Source organism: Crocuta crocuta, unplaced genomic scaffold (assembly GCF_008692635.1).
Source record: "Crocuta crocuta isolate KB4526 unplaced genomic scaffold, BGI_CrCroc_1.0 scaffold186, whole genome shotgun sequence".
Taxonomy (NCBI): domain Eukaryota; kingdom Metazoa; phylum Chordata; class Mammalia; order Carnivora; family Hyaenidae; genus Crocuta; species Crocuta crocuta.
In genome coordinates this window covers 4,198,086-4,215,260 of record NW_027551569.1, presented here as the reverse complement: position 1 = coordinate 4,215,260, position 17,175 = coordinate 4,198,086, and the positions used below count along the sequence as shown (strand labels likewise).

Sequence of the window (17,175 nt, the reverse complement as noted above, 5' to 3'; positions counted from 1 at the left end):
GCCTGGAGTAGAATTTCCAGTTATATGTGCCAGGAAATTCTCTTTTGGCTTCAGATGGTTTGAGATCAGTTTTCTGTTATTTGCAATCAAATGAATCTTGATACACTAGGGATTCTTGGAGGAGCATGCTGGATTTTTTTTTTAAGTTTATTCATTTATTTTGAGAGAGAGAGAGCAAGTAGGGGAGGGGCAGAGTGAGAGGGGGACAGAGGATCCAGAGTGGGCAGAGAGCTCGATGTGGGGCTTGAACTCATGAACCATGAGATCATGACCTGAGCCAAAAGCAAATGCTTAACCTACTGAGCCACCCAGGCACCCCATAAGAAGCATGCTGGATCTTGAAACACATTTAAGGCTTTGATAGATCACAGGAGAAAGAAATGAAATTCAAAGAAAGAAATGAAATTTAGAAATTCCAAGGCGTGAACAGGGTGAGGAGAGGTTTGCATGGTGCAGAGTAGTATTTGAGCCATTTTGGGTCTGGCTCCTGGTCTGCCACCAAGCACCTCTACTTCCCTATCTGGCCGTGGCCTTTGCCCCAGATGAATTTGTAAGAACAGAGATGAGAAGCTTTATTTAATTAAATACCGTGGATTATTTAATCTAGCCAGAGAGGAGATCAAAGTGCACAAGGTTTGCCTCAGCAGCTCCATATCATTTTAATGATTTCCTATTTTCCTTATTTCTACATTTGTTAATTGACATTCTTCTGTAGGGAAGAGCCATCCCTTCTCCTTCAGGTAATTATTTTTTATCACTATGAACTCATGGATATTTATTTTAGTTTACGGGTTCCAATCCAAAGCAATCCTTAATTTATTGTTCAGATTATTCTAATTTTGGTCATTGGGAGCCCTTTCAGGTTGATTCCTGTGTCCTTTTGTATGTCTCTGTTCTTTTTTTGAGCACTGTCTTAACTTTCTAAGACCCTGACTTATTTTGTATTTTCTTTGCCCCAGCCCTATCGCCTTTTATTGGAGATTGGTATTTAGAAACCAAGATGTTGGTGCTAGGTCTGCATATTGCCCCCGGAGTGCCATTGTTTCCAGAAGACAGAGTTACAAAATATATGTATGTATACTTACTCATGCATACACACACTTTCCTATTAAAAAATCTTGAGTTCGGGGCACCTGGGTGGCTCAGTCGGTTGAGCATCCGACTTCGGCTCAGGTCATGATCTCACGGTTAGTGGGTTCAAGCCCCACATCAGGCTCTGTGCTGATAGCTAGCTCAGAGCCTGGAACCTGTTTCGGATACTATATCTCTCTCTCTCTCTCTGACCCTCCCCTGCTCTCTCTCTCTCTTTCTCTCTCTCTCTGTCAGAAATAAATAAAACATTAAAAAAAAAACCTTGAGTTCATACTGATATCTCCAATTTCAATCTAACATCATAGAGTTTATTTTAACTCTCTCCGATTCCTTATGTGTAACTTATTTCTCTGACAGTGAGCAACCAGCCTCTTATTATCTGTAATATATTTATGTACACTTGTTCAACCCTAATATACTCTGAAATAGTTAAGATCCCTGAGGCATATCAGAGCAGAGAGAGTGGCCCAAGCTGGGTGAGACTGAATGAGTTAAGTGGGTATTCGAGCTGGGTTTGGAAAGGGGGTAGGCTTGAAACGTGTAACACTGGGGCCTGGTGATTTGGGCTGAGATTGATGGGTAAAATTTTGGGGATTGTCTATAAGAAACAGAGATTAGTTCAGTGTTACTGGGGACTAGGGTATGGATGAGTGAAGGGGCATACTGGCAAAGAGAATCAGAGCTAGGTCACAGAGGGACGAGAGGTCAAGATTTATACCAGAGGTAGCAGGGAGCTATGGCAAGTTCTTGGGTAAAGTTTTGGTAGGCCTTCAGGAAATAAGAATGCTTGAAGTCATCAGTCACTGAATATTTTTTGAGCTACTCTATAGGCAATGAGTAGAAGCATGTGGAGTGGGGGGAGAAGGGGTGGAAGAGAGAGGGGAGGAGGGAGCGAGTGAGATCACAGGTGCATCTTCCTTTCTTAATCAGAGTCCTAAATGTAGGAGGAACCTCAGCTGTTGCTGTGACTGGGAAGCTTTTTAGCCAAATCCAATTTCTTGTTCTTGAGTAGGTTGCTGGGCTTCTGTGGTATCAGATGCTTCAGGTCAGCTGTGTGTGTGTGTGTGTGTGTGTCCCCGCCCGCCCCCGTCCTATTAATTACTCTAGTACTTACTACTTGGGCCTGAGGAGGTAATGATTAATACTCTTTTCCTCCTTGTTTAAGAAGCAGAACCAGGGAGATACAGGTCTCTGCCAGGAAGAGCTCAAAATGTCAGCTTTGTTACTGATAGATGCTGGGCTGGAGCCTGTGTCTTGGGTTTGTGAGCAAGTGGGCTTGTTGAACTTTCACTCCTGAATTTGATAGACTTACCGTGCAGGCACCAACGTGGCAGGACGAGCCTCTCAAATGGGAGCCTGCCTCTTAGGGCACGGAGGGGCTGACTATCAGTGCCCTTTGGGTGTGTACAGATCCCGAAAAGTGAGGGGAGAGGAAGTGTTGGGCTGAGCATGACCTGTTTCCTTTCCCAGACCTACCAATCTGATTGGTGATTCCTCTTTCTACAGGAGAGGAAGGAGGGAGGGAGAGGGAGGAGAGAGGTCAGGAGCAGTGCACCTCAGTGGGGCTCCCATAAAACTTAGAGAGAGGAGGTTCACCAGCAGTAGTTACCTGCAGAAAGGAGGTAGCTATTAGAACCTTTGTACCCATTAAATTCTGCTAACGTTTATACCTGACCTTGTTTAGGGACATAGCTGCTTTGGGCTTGAGTATGGGATAACAATTTCAACATTACTGAAATCTGCATGTAGAGGGAAGGATCATATATTGTCAACTTGTAGAACCATGGCATGTGGTAGGGTGTTTTGGGGGAAAAGGATACTGGTGAGAGGAGTAGAGTAGCAGCTTAGGTGGGGGGGTGACTCTATTTATAATTATGCCATTGACCTTGAGAAAGTTATCTTCAGCACCAGCTAGCTCAGGCCTCTAATGTACAGACAGAACTGAAGCTCCAGAGACATTGATGAGATTTCTTTAAGTGCCTCCCTCCCCACCCTGACCCTGCAGTTTTGTGGCACATCTTGGGCTTGGACTTGGACATCTAGATCTTGCATGATCTCATGTTCTTTGCACTTTATATATACCTGGTTGCCTCTCTGTTTATCCACTTGCAACCTGGGGGAAAGCACTGAGTTGGATAGAAAGTGTGACCAAAGATGCCCCGTGCAGCCACTTTTGTCAACTAGCTGCCATGGCTGCGGTGCTTCTCCCCTGAGTCCATCCCCCCTGGTGTGGCCCTGCTGGGGTGGGTTTGGGAGACACAGAGGGGGAGGAAGAAGGGCCATAGAACCTCTTTATGGGAATTCCTTTTTTTTTTTTTTTTAAGTTTATTTATTTTTGAGAGACAGAGCTAGTGTGAGCAGGGGAGGGGCAGAGAGAGAGGGAGACAGAGACTCCCAAGGAGGCTCTGCACTGTCAGCACAGAGCTCATTGCGGGGCTGGAACTCACGAAACCATGAGATCATGGCCTGAGCTGAAACCAAGAGTCAGATGCTTAACCGACTGAGCCACCCAGGCACACTGGGAATTCCTTTTTGTATTTAATCCGTCAACCAAAGAGTTAATTCAGCAAATATTTGGAATATGCATTTCCTAGTGGAGGGAAGCATAGACCCTCCATAGGAATCTGTGAATACTAGCCCATTGCTTTGGGAAAGGGTTTCAACTGCCATTTTTCAGGATAAGCATGCTACCAGCTTAGGGAAGGGATGATAACTCAAGAAGTGCTTTAACAATCTTGTTGCCCATCAGGGGGAACTGTAGCAGTGTCTGTCTCTTCAGGCATATTCTCTGAAACCTGGGGACTGTCCTGGCCAATGGGGACATGTCTTCACCATTCTTCCAGCCATCTGTAGTTTTAACAAACCTTAACGGAGCCTGCTCTCTGCCAGGGCTTGCATAAGCCTCAGCCTCAGAGGATGTAAAGGGAAATAAGACTTGACCTCTGCCCTCCAGTTGCTCACAGTCCAGTGGGGGAAGCAGGCATGAAATCACCAGTTGCAAAAAGATCGATTTGTCTTCATTCCAGCACTGGCTCCTGACAGCCGCTAACTCCCAGCCAAGGAGTGGGGAGTGGGGAGGGCAGGAGCCTTGCATGGGAGGGGCTCCTAACCCATCGTGGGGGGTGAGGGTAGAGTGTATACCTAGAAAGGCCTCCTCTGGTGTAGTGGGAGCTGCTTGTGCCACGGTTCCTCTGTGTGTGCGCCGTCAACTTGGTGTGGAAGCTTTCTGGTGAGTTTTCATGTACTCTGTCCCCCAGGCCCCCTTTGGCTGCTTTCATTTCTCATCTTGGAACATTTGTCAGAGAGTATTCTATACAGAGGAGGAGGAGAGAAATGGAATCCTTGCTGTCTTGCTAACTGGCTTTCTTGGAGTTTGTGATAATTTTTGCAGGAGCATGAGCTGCATTTAATTTGCTCTGCTTGGGTCATCTAAGGACCAGACCCGTGGAAGAGGGAGCCAGAGTCTTCAATGGCACCCAGTGCCTCCGTTTTTAGCTTTCTCTGTACCCAGACCTTTCTGAGTACTGCACTGAAAACCTGCAGAACTTTCTGCAGTGGCCCTGATTCAGGAAGAGTTCCACGGAAGTAGGAACTGGGGCCTTGGTATGGTGTGGGAAGAGATGTGGCAGTTCTCCTTCTATTTGTGGGGACCCTGGAGGGACACGTGGCTTGAGTCTGGCTTCTCCCTGGAGGTTGTGCTCGCCGTGTGGTGGTTTCTCTGTAGTTTCTAGGCAGGACGTGCAAATGTCAGGCTGTCTTCTTGATTGCTCTAGATTTATCAGTGACCTATGAACCTGCATACCCCTTGTATTTTAATTTTTTTATTAAAAGAATTTTTTAAATGTTTATTCAGTTTTGAGAGAGACAGAGCATGGGTGGAGGAGGGACAAAGAGAGAGGGAGACACAGAATCCGAAGCAGGCTCCAGGCTCTGAGCTGTCAGCACAGAGCTGGACATGGGGCTTGAACTCACGAATGGTGAGATCATGACCTGAGCCGAAGTCGGGCACTTAACTAATAAGCCACCCAGGTGCCCCATCTTTGCATTTTTAAAAGCATGTGAAATGTATGAGACCTAAGGAAAGGCATAGAAAATAATTTAATGGTCACTCATATACTCATTGCACAATTTCAGAAATAATACCTTACCCATATGATTGTAGCCCCCTGGGTACTTCCCTGATTCCAGCCTTCCTCCTGCAAAACCAGAAGCAAGTACTGTGTTGAATTCATTGGTTGGCCTTCCCATGTACTTCTTTGTAACCAACTATTCATGTATTTGTATGACATTTTTCATCCTATTGACTTTTTCCTTTACTTGATTTTGTTCTAAGCAAAACTGTAGGCTTGATAGACTAGCTGTCTCTTTTTATAGGCGTGTGCATTCCCAAATAAGAAGTCCCCCGCGTACTACCTGAAATTGCCGCTTATACCATCTTTTTGCATGCCATCGCTGGTGCTGGTCACCCTTGAAGAAACAGGCTGCAGTGTCTGTAGCAGATGTTGGGCCCAACTCTGGCTTGCAGTCTTCCTGGCCTCCATCCTTTCCTTGCTGGGTGTGGCCACTCTCTGTCCAGCTCTTCTCTCAGCTCACCCTATTTATCTCCTGGGACTGATTCAGACTTGAAGCTGCCTGATAGGATGGTATTTGCTGCTGTTCAGAAACAGTGATCTCTTTGCAGAGGCCACACTTGAAATGAAATAAAATAAGCCCTTGTGTTTCTGGTGTTGGGAGGCCATTGCCATGTGCTGGGCATCTCTCTGTACCAATCAGCGGAATTAATGGCATTAGCCAATTCCTCATTTGTGCGTGTCTGTACCTTTCTTGCCTTACATGGACTGCTCAGGCACACAGGGCTGGCTTCTTCCTGCCGCAGAGCTGATCACCTGCTGCTCCTGTTTCCTGGTTCTTGTGGGGTGGGTGGAGGAGGCCAGAGTGCCCTGCTCCTCAGGGATGGTGCTGTGTTGAGGTCAGCCTACACCAGACGGGGCAGGGGCTGGAGGAACGCCGGCTGGAGAAACTGCCCTTGCCCATCTCAGACCCCATCCCAGACTAGCCATGGCTGGGCTTCTCATTACTTTATTGCTTTTCCCACTGACTACCCCACACCGTTGCCTCTCCTGCCCTGGACTGCACGTTTCCACCACGACTCTGCTGTGTCTACCTATGCTGAATGTAGTACTGGGAAATGGGATGATGGTGTGTGATGGAGAATGGCATAAACCAGGACTCCTTACTGCAAAGGTAATTTAGTATTGCAGCGGGTTACCAAGGACGGCTGTGAAATCTGTATCTGGAAGGGCAGCTTTCCAGAAACAGAAGAGATTCTATCTGTCTGTCATGGAGACGGGCATGTGACAGCTCACCGGTGGTTTCTAACTTGTCAGATGATCAGAGACTCCTGAGGAGCCTGGTAAAGTACAGATTCCTAGACTCTGTACCCTAAAGATTTGTTTCCAATGATTCTGGGGTGAGGCCTGGAAAGCTGTATTTTTAATGAGTTCCCTAGGCAGGCTTCTGATCTTAAGTACAAGCGTTCACATTGACTGAACCTTGTGGGACAGGCATTGCACTAAGAGTTCTTTCTATCTTATCTCCTTTAACTTCACAACAATCTGAGGTAGATACTATTGTTATCATCCCCATTTTATAGATGAAGAAACAGAAGCACATATTAGGCCGCAGGGACTGTGAGGCCTCACTCCTACTGGCTCCGGTGGGATGCATTTCTTCTGCCTCAGCGTCCGTGTCTCCAAAATGGGAATCGCTGGAATAGCAGGGGTAGATGGAAGGCTGTGAAATAACTAATAAAGTTGGTGGAAGGCAGTCTGCAGCTATCAGGTTGATGGAGACGCTTGTTAACCACACTAATAATCTAAGAGCCTGTTCTTGATTTCCCGCTTCTCACTGTCTTGGCCCCAAGCAGCTATTTTCTACCAAATTAAAATCCACTCAGCTCCCTTCCTGTCCCTGAATAAAAGTACCCTCAAAGCTCTTGCCTGTTACAGCAAGACTTTTTAATAGACTTTTCCTTGTAGAACCATGAGACATATGTCCAATTAGCAGAATAACTTCACTTAAATAAACTGTTGACTGATAATGGTGCGACATATGTGAGGCTAATTTAAGGCAACGTGATTCGGAAGCTGGGGCACTGCCCCCTCCCTCACCCCCAGATCCCATGCCCCACACTGTGTAGGATGAAAAGCATTGCCTCCATGCCCTGCCTGATCACAGTGCGGAGCACCCAAGCCACTCACCGTACATACAGCCCCTTATGTGGCGAATTTTAATTGAACACCTCCTATGGGCCAGGCACTGTGTGAGGTACGAGGTATACGGTGGTCTGTACTTGAGGGGATAAGAGCTATTTAACAACGATGGAAGACAGTCCTTTCCAGGAGGACAGGCATCTGTTCTATTTGCTGCTGTATCCTCGGCACTTAGAGCAGTGCTTGGCACACAGTGGGCTCTTTTTAGTGAGTCAGTGAGTTAAGTAAACAAGATAAGGTTGGAAAAGGGATAAACCGTGGTCATGGAATAAAAAGCGACCAAAGCCTGGCCAGGGCTCTCTGTTGGGGGTTTTCCAGTTGAAACTGGAAAGCCATGGAAGAAGAGCAGGGAGGGTATTGTTGGCAGAAGAGGCAGGGCGGGCTGCCTAATTTACAGGATTTAGTGCAAAATGGGACTTCGGGGTTCCGGCTGGGGGTGGGGAAGTCAGTCTCCGCTCCCCGTGGCCCTGCAGCCCCAACACGCCATGAATGGGCAGCCCCCAAGAGATTGCTGCCTCAGTGCTGGGATGTGCTCAGGGTCTGGATCTGGTGTGGGGATAGGAGCGCAGGGTGGGGGGTGCGGGTGGCGGGTGAGGGTCCCTGCTGAGTCTCCTGTTGAACTTGCCCTGGTGAATGTGGTCTAGGTTGGGGAGGGATATGCGTGACATGTGTATGAGTCCACCCTGCCTCGGCTTACACTCAGGCCCCCAGGGGGGACGGAGGGCAGTGGCAGGATGCGGATCTTCTCCACCGTGTGACATGATTGCCACGGTGAATGGAGAAGCAGCCTGACTGTGGTGGTGCGGGGGAACTGTGTGCAGCCAGGGCACTGGGGGTGGAGTGGGGCGTGGATAGCCGAGAACTCACTCGGGGGAACTGGGGGGGTGGGACTGTATGTGAGCTGAATCCCCCTGGCGCCTGCTGCTTTGTGCCATCTGGCTTCATTTGCAAAACACAAATTCAAAGATAAAATGAAGAATCACTAGCCAGCTACTGTATTGGTTTCCTATTGCTGCTATAACAAACTACCACAAATGTAGTGGCTTAAAATACTGCTTTATTCCATTATCGTTCTGGAGGTCAGAAGTCTGAAAGGCTTCTCTCTGGACTAAAATGAATGCATCAGCAGGGCCGCCTTCCTTCTGGAGGCTCTTGGGGAGAACTCACTTGTCTTTCTTGCCTGCATTCCTTGGCTTATGGCCCCCATTTTCCATCTTCAAAGCTGGCAATACCCGGCCAAGTCCTTCTGCTGCTGCCGGCTCTCTGGGTCTCTTCTTCCGCTTTCCTCCTCCACTGGAAAGAACCACCTAATAATCTGAGGTCGTCTCTCCATCTCAAGGTCAGCTATCAGCAACCTTAACTTCATCTGCAACCTTACCTCCCCTTTGCCACATCGGGTAATATGGTCCCATGTTTCAGCAAGTAGGTGGTGGACATCTCTGTTGGGGTGCAGGCAGTATTTTGTCTTCCACATTAAATCACGAGTGTGGGGTCCTTCCAAGTGTGGCTGCACTGGTCATGTGCCCCTGAAGCTGGCCTTCGGAAGAGAAGATTGCAAGCCTAAAAGCCCTGAGATGGGAATGAGCTTGGCTTGTTCAAGGCTCTGAAAGGAGGCCAGTGGGAATGAGTAGAGTGAATCACAGGACGTGTGGTACGAAATGAAGTGGGGGAGGTCGGCTTGGGCGAAAAACACAGGGCTCCTCGGCCACAATGAAGGGTTAAGAACAGCAGGCAAGTTAGGATCTGTCTTTGAATCTTAAAAAAAATATATATAGGAAAATTCAAATACAATTAAAAAGTAAGAGAGAAAATATGATGAACTCTAGCACCTAGATCTAAAATATACTGCTATAATTCTTTCACTTATTAGTTTTTTTTCTGCTGAAGAATTTTAAATTGCACAAATCATGCCATTTCACCTGTAATTTCCATGTGTATCTGTAATGGCTGATGTTTTCTAAGTATTCCCCTCATTATCACAGTGCATGAAATTAGCAAGAGTTCTTTAATTTCTTCTAATTCCTATACGTGTTATGTTGTCCCCCCAGATGCCCCTACCATTGACCTTCACATTGCACCTGTGCTTTGTGTGCATTCCCCCTTTCTGAGGTTAGAGTGAGGCCTCCTTCCCTGTACTGAGGATCTTTGTTTTCTTTTCCTTGCTACCAGCCCCCAAGATCTCAAGGCTAAAAGACTCCTGTCCGCCACCCAAGCCCATGGCCTGAGCAGGGATGATTGGGAAGGGAGGGAAGCAGGCTGGCTGGATATGTTATTCTGCTTGTGGCCTAACATTTGTTTTTCTTGTCTGTAATTGCCATTCCAGAAATGCCCTCACTCTTCTAGCCACAGAGCAACTGTTGAGAACAAATTAATTATGCATCTTCTCAGTGTGTGTGATTAAGGGGCAGATGGAGGAAGGGTTCTCTTCAGTTTTGCTGGCAACTAGGTTCCCAAATGGATGCTTTCCAGACCAAAGAGTGCATGTCCTGAGCTCCTGTGGGCATCTGGACTTGTCTGTGTGGTGACAGGCTTGCTCACTGGCAGGCAGAGTCACAAGTTGCCAGTAATAATACTATTAATCCCTTAAATTTGCAGTACATTCACTGTTTGCTGAGGGTTTGCTCACTCACATCAGCTCATTTGTTGGGATTTCAGGGATGCTGGAACAACTTTCTTTGCTTAATACCTCCCTAAATCATTGCTGATGCTTGTAATTCCACCATTAGAGATTAATTCCTTTGGCCTAAAACTCTGTTCCTATTAAAATGCAAGTATCCTTGGCAGCTGTGATGCATGTTTTATTCATTAAGCCTTCTCAGCCACTAGCAGCTGCCCTCCCCAAATGCCCCCTCCTACAACTTTCTTTTTAGGATGGCCTTCTCTGAAACAGAACCTATATTTGGAATGTATCCCATTCCATAGAACTCTGCTCTCAGTTCTGAGCCTGGAAAAACAGGTAAAGAAACTCCTGCCAAGGAGGCAATGACAGATAATTTCCCATATTATCACCTCTAGTGTGTATTTGCGTTTTACCTGGAACTTTCTGGAAACACAGTGCTTAATGCAAAGGAACCTGTGTCCCTTTATCTTATCATGTCATCCTGCCATGGCCTAGGAGCTCCTCTTTATCAGGCTCCCTTACAAGAGCAGAGGAAAGGGGCCTGGGAGAGGAAAGGGGCCCTTCACATGGAGAGCAGGTCCAGTCTGTGTAATACCAATCAGGCATTGGCTTGGGGCATTGTTCATCCAGACGATGAAGGAAGTAGAGCTGGCCACACGTAACATGTGCATTTTGCAGAAGGAAGATTGAGGTGTAATGATGGTGATCTGGTTGCAGTGGGACTAGAATTTTGCCTTTAGAACCCCAGTGACAGAGCTGTAGGCTTCGAGAAGACACCTTAGAAACAATCTAGCTCTGGGAAAGCACACGCATTTCATTTGCCAACCCCAGGGCAGAGAATGAGTGTGTCTTCGCCAGGGCTCAGTGACCGTGTGTGGGGGTCGGTCAGTGATGTCTGACGTGTGCCGTGGGTTTGGTGAGGGGGGAGACGTGTGTCCCACCCACGCTATTGCTGCTTCTGCCCAACCTCTCGTTTTACAAACAAGCCAGCTGAGGCCCAGAAAGCTGGGAGCACGTGTTCAGGGCTTGTCCAGCAGGGGCAGTAAGTTAAGGGGGGCAGAACTGGTCCAGAATTCAGGTTTCTTGAGTTCCGGTTCGGAACCTTTACTGCTGATGGAGTCAGGTATTCTAACAGGCATTTCGCTGTTGCTAAAGAGCATTGCGGCCTTGAGGCCACACTACCTGGGTTCACATCCCCGCTCTGCCACTAGGTAGCTACGTGCCCTTGGCCACGTGATGTAACTTTTTTCAGCCATTGCTGCTTCATCTGTAAAATAGGTGATAATACTTGTACCCACCTTACAGGATGGTCACGGAGTGAAATAAGATAACACACATATAAAATGTTTAGATGAGGGTCTAACGCATAGTAAACGCTAAGTAAATGTTAGTAACTTAATTTAAGCATTAAGTTATATTTTATTGTCCTTTTAGATTCTTGCTGGATAGGGACACAGAATCTTCCCATAGTCACCCCCTCTGCAGAATTGCTCAGAACCGCCCCCCCATCCCCCTACCTGCTTCTTGTCCTTCCCAATTGAATGCTCTGCGATCTTCCGGTGAAGTAATCCTAGAATTTGTAACTTGGTGATGAAAATTCCTACAACCAATAATCAGGTGTGACATGGTGCCAGGTCTGTCAATGCCTGCACTTCTGGGCATCCTACTTCACACTTCACAGAAGTGTGTTTTGGTTTTGGACCTGTGGCAAAATCCTGGAGGCCTGCTGTGGTTCTCCAAAGGCCAGCCGCCACATGGGGTCTTGGTGACCATTTTGCCTGGTCTCTCCTCTGATCGGAATGTTGCTATAGCCTCTCCTCAGACAGTCCCTGCTCCCCTGGGCCAGTGTGTTCCTAGTCTGCAGGCTGGGCATCTGTGCCCAGCTGGTGCCGCCCCGTCCCTCACACCCCTTTCTCCCGTGGGCTTAGATGGCATGGCCCAGTCCAAACCCAGACCTGAAAGCTGTGCTGTGGTTACTTCCATGCCATAGCCTAGCTGCGCAGGCTGTCGGTAGTGGTTCCCTTTGGGTGGCCTTAATGGGGAGGCCTGGCCAGTTGGAAGAGCCCAGGATCGTCCTGGGAGGCTTGCCAGGGGTGACTCCTGCAGAATGAATGGTCTGTCCCCAGCATTGTTGGACCTTGCCTCCTGGTAGAGTGGCATTTCCTGGACGGCAGCAGTGTCCAGGGCTCCCCTGGAGACTTTAGGGTATGGGAATGGCAGCGCTGGGGAGGGCTGTCTGGGTGCTGTGTGGTGATGGGCGTGTGGCTTCTGTTGAGTGAATCATCACTGAGTTCAGTCTTGCCTGGTTGCAGAGAAAAAAACCTCTGCTGCGGACCCTTAAGGAGGCCTTCTTGGGGTCTGTCATCTGCTCCCTGGGAAAGGGACGAGGGCAATGGGAAGGAGGCTGCCCTCCTTGGAAGACAGCCCCAGCATCGGCCCTCACATTTGGAAGCTCTGTTGCCCTGGGCCTTGCCCCTTGGGCCGCAGCCTGTTGTGGTTGCAACCTGGCCATGTGTGTGGGTGCCACTCTGCTTTTTGTCCTCTAGGCCTAGAGCAGAGCCTACAATCATAGCCTCAGAGGTGCAGTGTGTGCCGGGCCTGGCTTTGTCCCAGGGAGGTGCAGGCGAACGGAGGGGCTGAGCCGCACTGGGGATGGAACTTTGGGCTCTGCCGTTAGTTCTGTGATGGGGGAGGTGGCAGCTGCATCTGTAAGAACGAGGGGCTGGCAGCTGGCGGGGAAGAGGGAAGCAGGGGCCACGCTGGGATTGGGAGGAGGCGGGGGAGGGGGAGAGAGGCCTGGGTCCAGGCTGAGGGTTTTGACAGGTGAAAAGAAGTGAGGCGCGGTGAGACTGTGGAGTGTCCTGTGCAAAGGCCAGGATGCAGAGGGTGGTGTAGGGCATTACCGATCACTGGGTTGGGGGATAGCTGATGGGGGAGGGCAAGAGAACGAAGCTGGCTGGCATCTGGACTGCCTTGTGCTGGGCCTGCTTGGCCCAGGTAGGGGTTTGCATTTCATACTGAAGGCCCTGGAGCCTTTTGCAGAGTTACCAGTACAGGTTGTCCTCCTTACCCAGTGTGGCCCGTGTCCTGACCCTTCCCAGGCCCACCTCCTGCACAAGCTGGTGGCCTTGTCCAGTTGCCACACTGAGACCTTATGCCTCTTGGGCCTCGCTCCCTTCCTCCTCTCGGTAGTTCCCTGATTTCTGTACAACTGGTGCTTTCCAGGCCTTTGTGTGTGCATGAATTTGTTCTGGTCTTCGTGTCATAGTGGGCTTACTGGAACAGCTCCTGGGAGCCCAGACCTGGCCAGGCCCTGTGGTGGCCTGGCTGTGGGAAATAGCTGAGGCTCAGTGAGGGCTGAGAGATGGGGGTCTGTGAGCACGTGGGGAGGGCACCACTGAGGGCCCATAGCAGGCACTGGCTGCCTGGAGTTTCCTTCTAATCCATGAGGAATATTTAACAGTGTGCTTGGGGGGCAGCAGAGTTGAGTAGAAGGAGACGGGCTTTGGAATTGTACAACAGTGACCCAAACCCTGGACGTCAAACTTACTGGTTCAGTAACCCCTGCAAGTCCCCTAACTGTTTTGAGCCTCAGTTTCCTCATCTGTACAATGGGGAGAATGTACGCCCCCTGCCTCCCCTTTCAAGGGCTCTTACCTGGATCAGGTGAGGTAATGTGTGTGAAAGGTTTCATGCACTGTAAAGGACTATGCCTTTACTGCTGAGGACCATTAGTACGGTATGTGGGGTGAACAAGATTTTGTTGCTTAGCAGCGTATAGTCTATGCTGGGGCAGTGAATCAATAATTCAAACAAAAAGTAATGATTATGGAGAAGAGCTTGTGAAAATTATAAATCAAGGACCTATTTGTGCTTGCATTATGCTGACAGGTCATTTGGCACCTTAAATTTGATCCTCATTTTAATATGAAATTACTAGATGTTAGTAAAACATAAGATGATAAGACACTCGTACGTACTTAGATGTTCACAACGTTTATCACCTGTAATGAGTACGATAAATTGAAGACAGGAATTTTTTTGTCTCAGAGACTTAGGACTTCATATATACGTGAAGTGTGACTAAAAAAATATAATTGAGTTACAAAATATAAAGCAATGTTCTAGAGTTAGTAGTGGACAGTTGTATAACTTATTGGATATAGTAAAAAACGTACTGTATAGTTTAATGGTGAATTTTATGATATGTGAATTATTTCTTAATTTAAAAATAGAAAGTATTTATTAAAGCAATAATTATTAACAAATACAGAGATTCAAGAAACAGTTATCTATAATTTTACCAAATTAAAAAACATTATGATTTTTATATACCTTCTAATACTGTTCTGTTACATCCACAGTGTTCTATCAATATCATGAACTGTTTTTCTCAATGTGTTATCCTTAGTATTTTCTATGTTGTCCTATAGTCCATTTAAAATAGCGATTTAAGTCACTGTGTGACTGTTACATGATTTGCTTAGCTTTTCCATTTTCCCACTTTCAGGGTGCATATACATATGCTTTTCTATTCTAACCAACACTGTGCTGAACATCTTTGTACATGGACTATTTTCCATGTCTTAGATTAATTTCTTAGGAGAAATTCCTAAAGTGATATATATGAATCAAAACACTGCTGAGAGAAATTTTTAAAAAGACTTAATAAATGGAGAGGTGTGTATTATGTTCATGGGTAGGAAAAGTCAATATTGCAAAGATGTCCATTCTCCCCAAATACATCTATAGATTCATGGGAATCCATGAATCCAAAATCCTACCAGGGTTTTTTGGGTATAAATTGACAAGCTCATTCTAAAGTTTATATGGGAATGCAGAGGTTTTTGAGTCAGTGCTGAAAAATAACACTGAAAAAGAAGAACAAAGTCAGAGGGCAAGTACTATTTGAAGACTTACTATAAACCTGTAGTAATCAAGACAGTGTGATATTGGTGTAAATACAGACAAACTGATCAATGGAACAGACTAGAGAGTCCAGAAATAGACCCACACATATATGAACAATTAATTTTTCACAGTGGTACAAAGGCAAGTCAGTGTAGAAAGACTGATTTTTCCAGCAAACAGTGCTGGAACGATTAGATACTCCTATGCCGAATTGAACTTTGATCCATACCTCCTACTACATATGAAAACTGATTCCATATAGATCACATACCCAGATGTAAAAACCTAAAACTATAAAAACTCTAGAAGAAAGCATAGAAAAAGGCTGTAGTTTGGATAGGCAAAGATTTCTTAGGTGCACAACACCAAAGCATGATTCATAAAAGAAAAAGTGGTGAATTTTACTTAATCAAAATGAAAAATGACTTCTTTTTGGAAGATGTTGTTAAGAGAAAGGAAAGACAAGCTGTGGACTGGGAGAAAATATATGCAAATCATATATCTGATAAAATGCTGTGTATGGAATATATGAAGAATTCCTGTAATTCAGTTATTAAAAAAAAAAAAACCAATTAAAAGAAGCAGACAAGAGATTTGGACAGACATTTGACCAGAGAAGATGTAGAGATGGCAGATAAACACATGAAAAGATGCTCAACACCCTTAGTCTCAGGAAAACACAAATTTAAACCATAATGAAATACCATTACACATGTATGAGAATGACCAAAATGAGAAAGACTTCTCACACCAAGCATTGGGAGGATGTGGAGGAGCTCTCCTACACTATGGTGGAAATGTAAAATGGCACAACCACTTTAGAAAACAGTGTAATTTCTTAAAAAGTTAAACATATACGTGTCACACAATTTGACTGTTGCATTTCTAAGTATTGGCCCATGAGAAATGAAAGCATATGTCTGTGCAGAGATTTGTACATGAATGTTTATAGCAGCTTTATTGGTACTCCCAAACTGCAAACGACCCAAATGTTCATCAGTACACGAATGAATAAAGAAGTTTGGTCCATTCACACAGTAGAATACTACTCAGTAAGAAAAACGCAATAAATTGTTGATATATGCAGCAACAAAATGGATATCAAAAAATTATGTTGAGTGAAAAAGTCTAGACCAAAGAAAAAAGTTTGTGCTGTGTGATTTCATTTATATAAAACTTAAAATTGTTGACTGTGTTGACAGAAAGCAGAGTAGTGGTTGTCTGGAGATGGAAGGTATATAGAGGGATGGAGCTTGACAAAGGGACATCGGGAACTTTTGGGGACTGATGGATATGCTTACTTGCTTGATTATGGTGATGGTTTCATGGATGTATACATATACCAAAAAAATCAGATTGTACATGTGTAGTTTATTGTGGGTTGGAATATCTCAGGGAGGCTGTTAAAACAAACAATGCTAGTAATGGATTGTGATCTGTTGAGAAAAGTAGACCTCCTTGAATCCAAGCGCACAAAAACAAACAGATGAATAAATGGAGAATATTAAGAACTGGTTATTTCTAAAATTTGGTAGTGCTTCCTTGCATAATACTTAGTTATCAAGATAAAACAAGTAACTTTAAGTGAGGAAGCCAGGTGGATAGCAATCTTAATGAAGTGATCAAAATTAACATTGCCCGTAGGGAGACAAATCAAAATTGTGCACCACCTGATAGGATATAAAGAGAACAGAGCCTTTTATTAAATTATTAGATTTGATTAGCTAATATTTTTAAAAAGTATTTTTACACCTATGTTCACAATATACATTGGTCTATAGTTTCTCTCTCCCCCCCCCCCCCCCCCCTTTGTATTTAATGTCTGTCTTTGATTTTGGGGTACTGAATAGAATAGAATATATTCTCATAGAATGAGTTGGGAAGTATTCTGTCTTCAGTTTTCTGGAAGAGTTTGAGTGAAATGGTAATATTTCCTGCTTAAATGCTTGGTAGAATTCAACTGTGATACCATCCTGGATAGAAATTTTCTTGTCTGATATAAACAAAGCCATTCCAACTTGATTTTAATTAGTGTTGGCATGGTATATATTTTCCCATCCTTGTACATTTAACCTGTTGATACTTTTATTATTTCTTACAGGCAACATATACTCAAGTCTTTCTTTTTTATCAAAATTGACAATCTCTGGCTTTTAAACTGGGGTGTTTAGAACATTTATATTTAATGGATTATTGGTAGGGTTAGATTTATGTCTTTCATCTTGTTATTTGTTTTATCTTTGTTAGCTCTTTGTTTTCTCTGCCTTCTTTTAGACTGGA

The 17,175-nt window shown here is 45.6% G+C and overlaps 1 protein-coding gene across 4 annotated transcripts in view; it reads left to right on the top strand.

Annotated features, from left to right (window-relative positions):
* ADCK1 (aarF domain containing kinase 1) overlaps nt 1-17,175 on the top strand; it is a 118,088-nt gene that overhangs the window by 20,032 nt on the left and 80,881 nt on the right. Inside the window, exon 1 of one of the 4 annotated variants that reach the window (XM_077750759.1) lies at nt 4,182-4,321. The exons of the other annotated variants lie outside the window; for them this stretch is intronic. The gene's annotated coding sequence lies outside the window, so the exon portion shown is untranslated. Of the gene's footprint in view, nt 1-4,181; nt 4,322-17,175 lie in introns of those variants that run through there. 4 annotated transcript variants of the gene reach the window in all.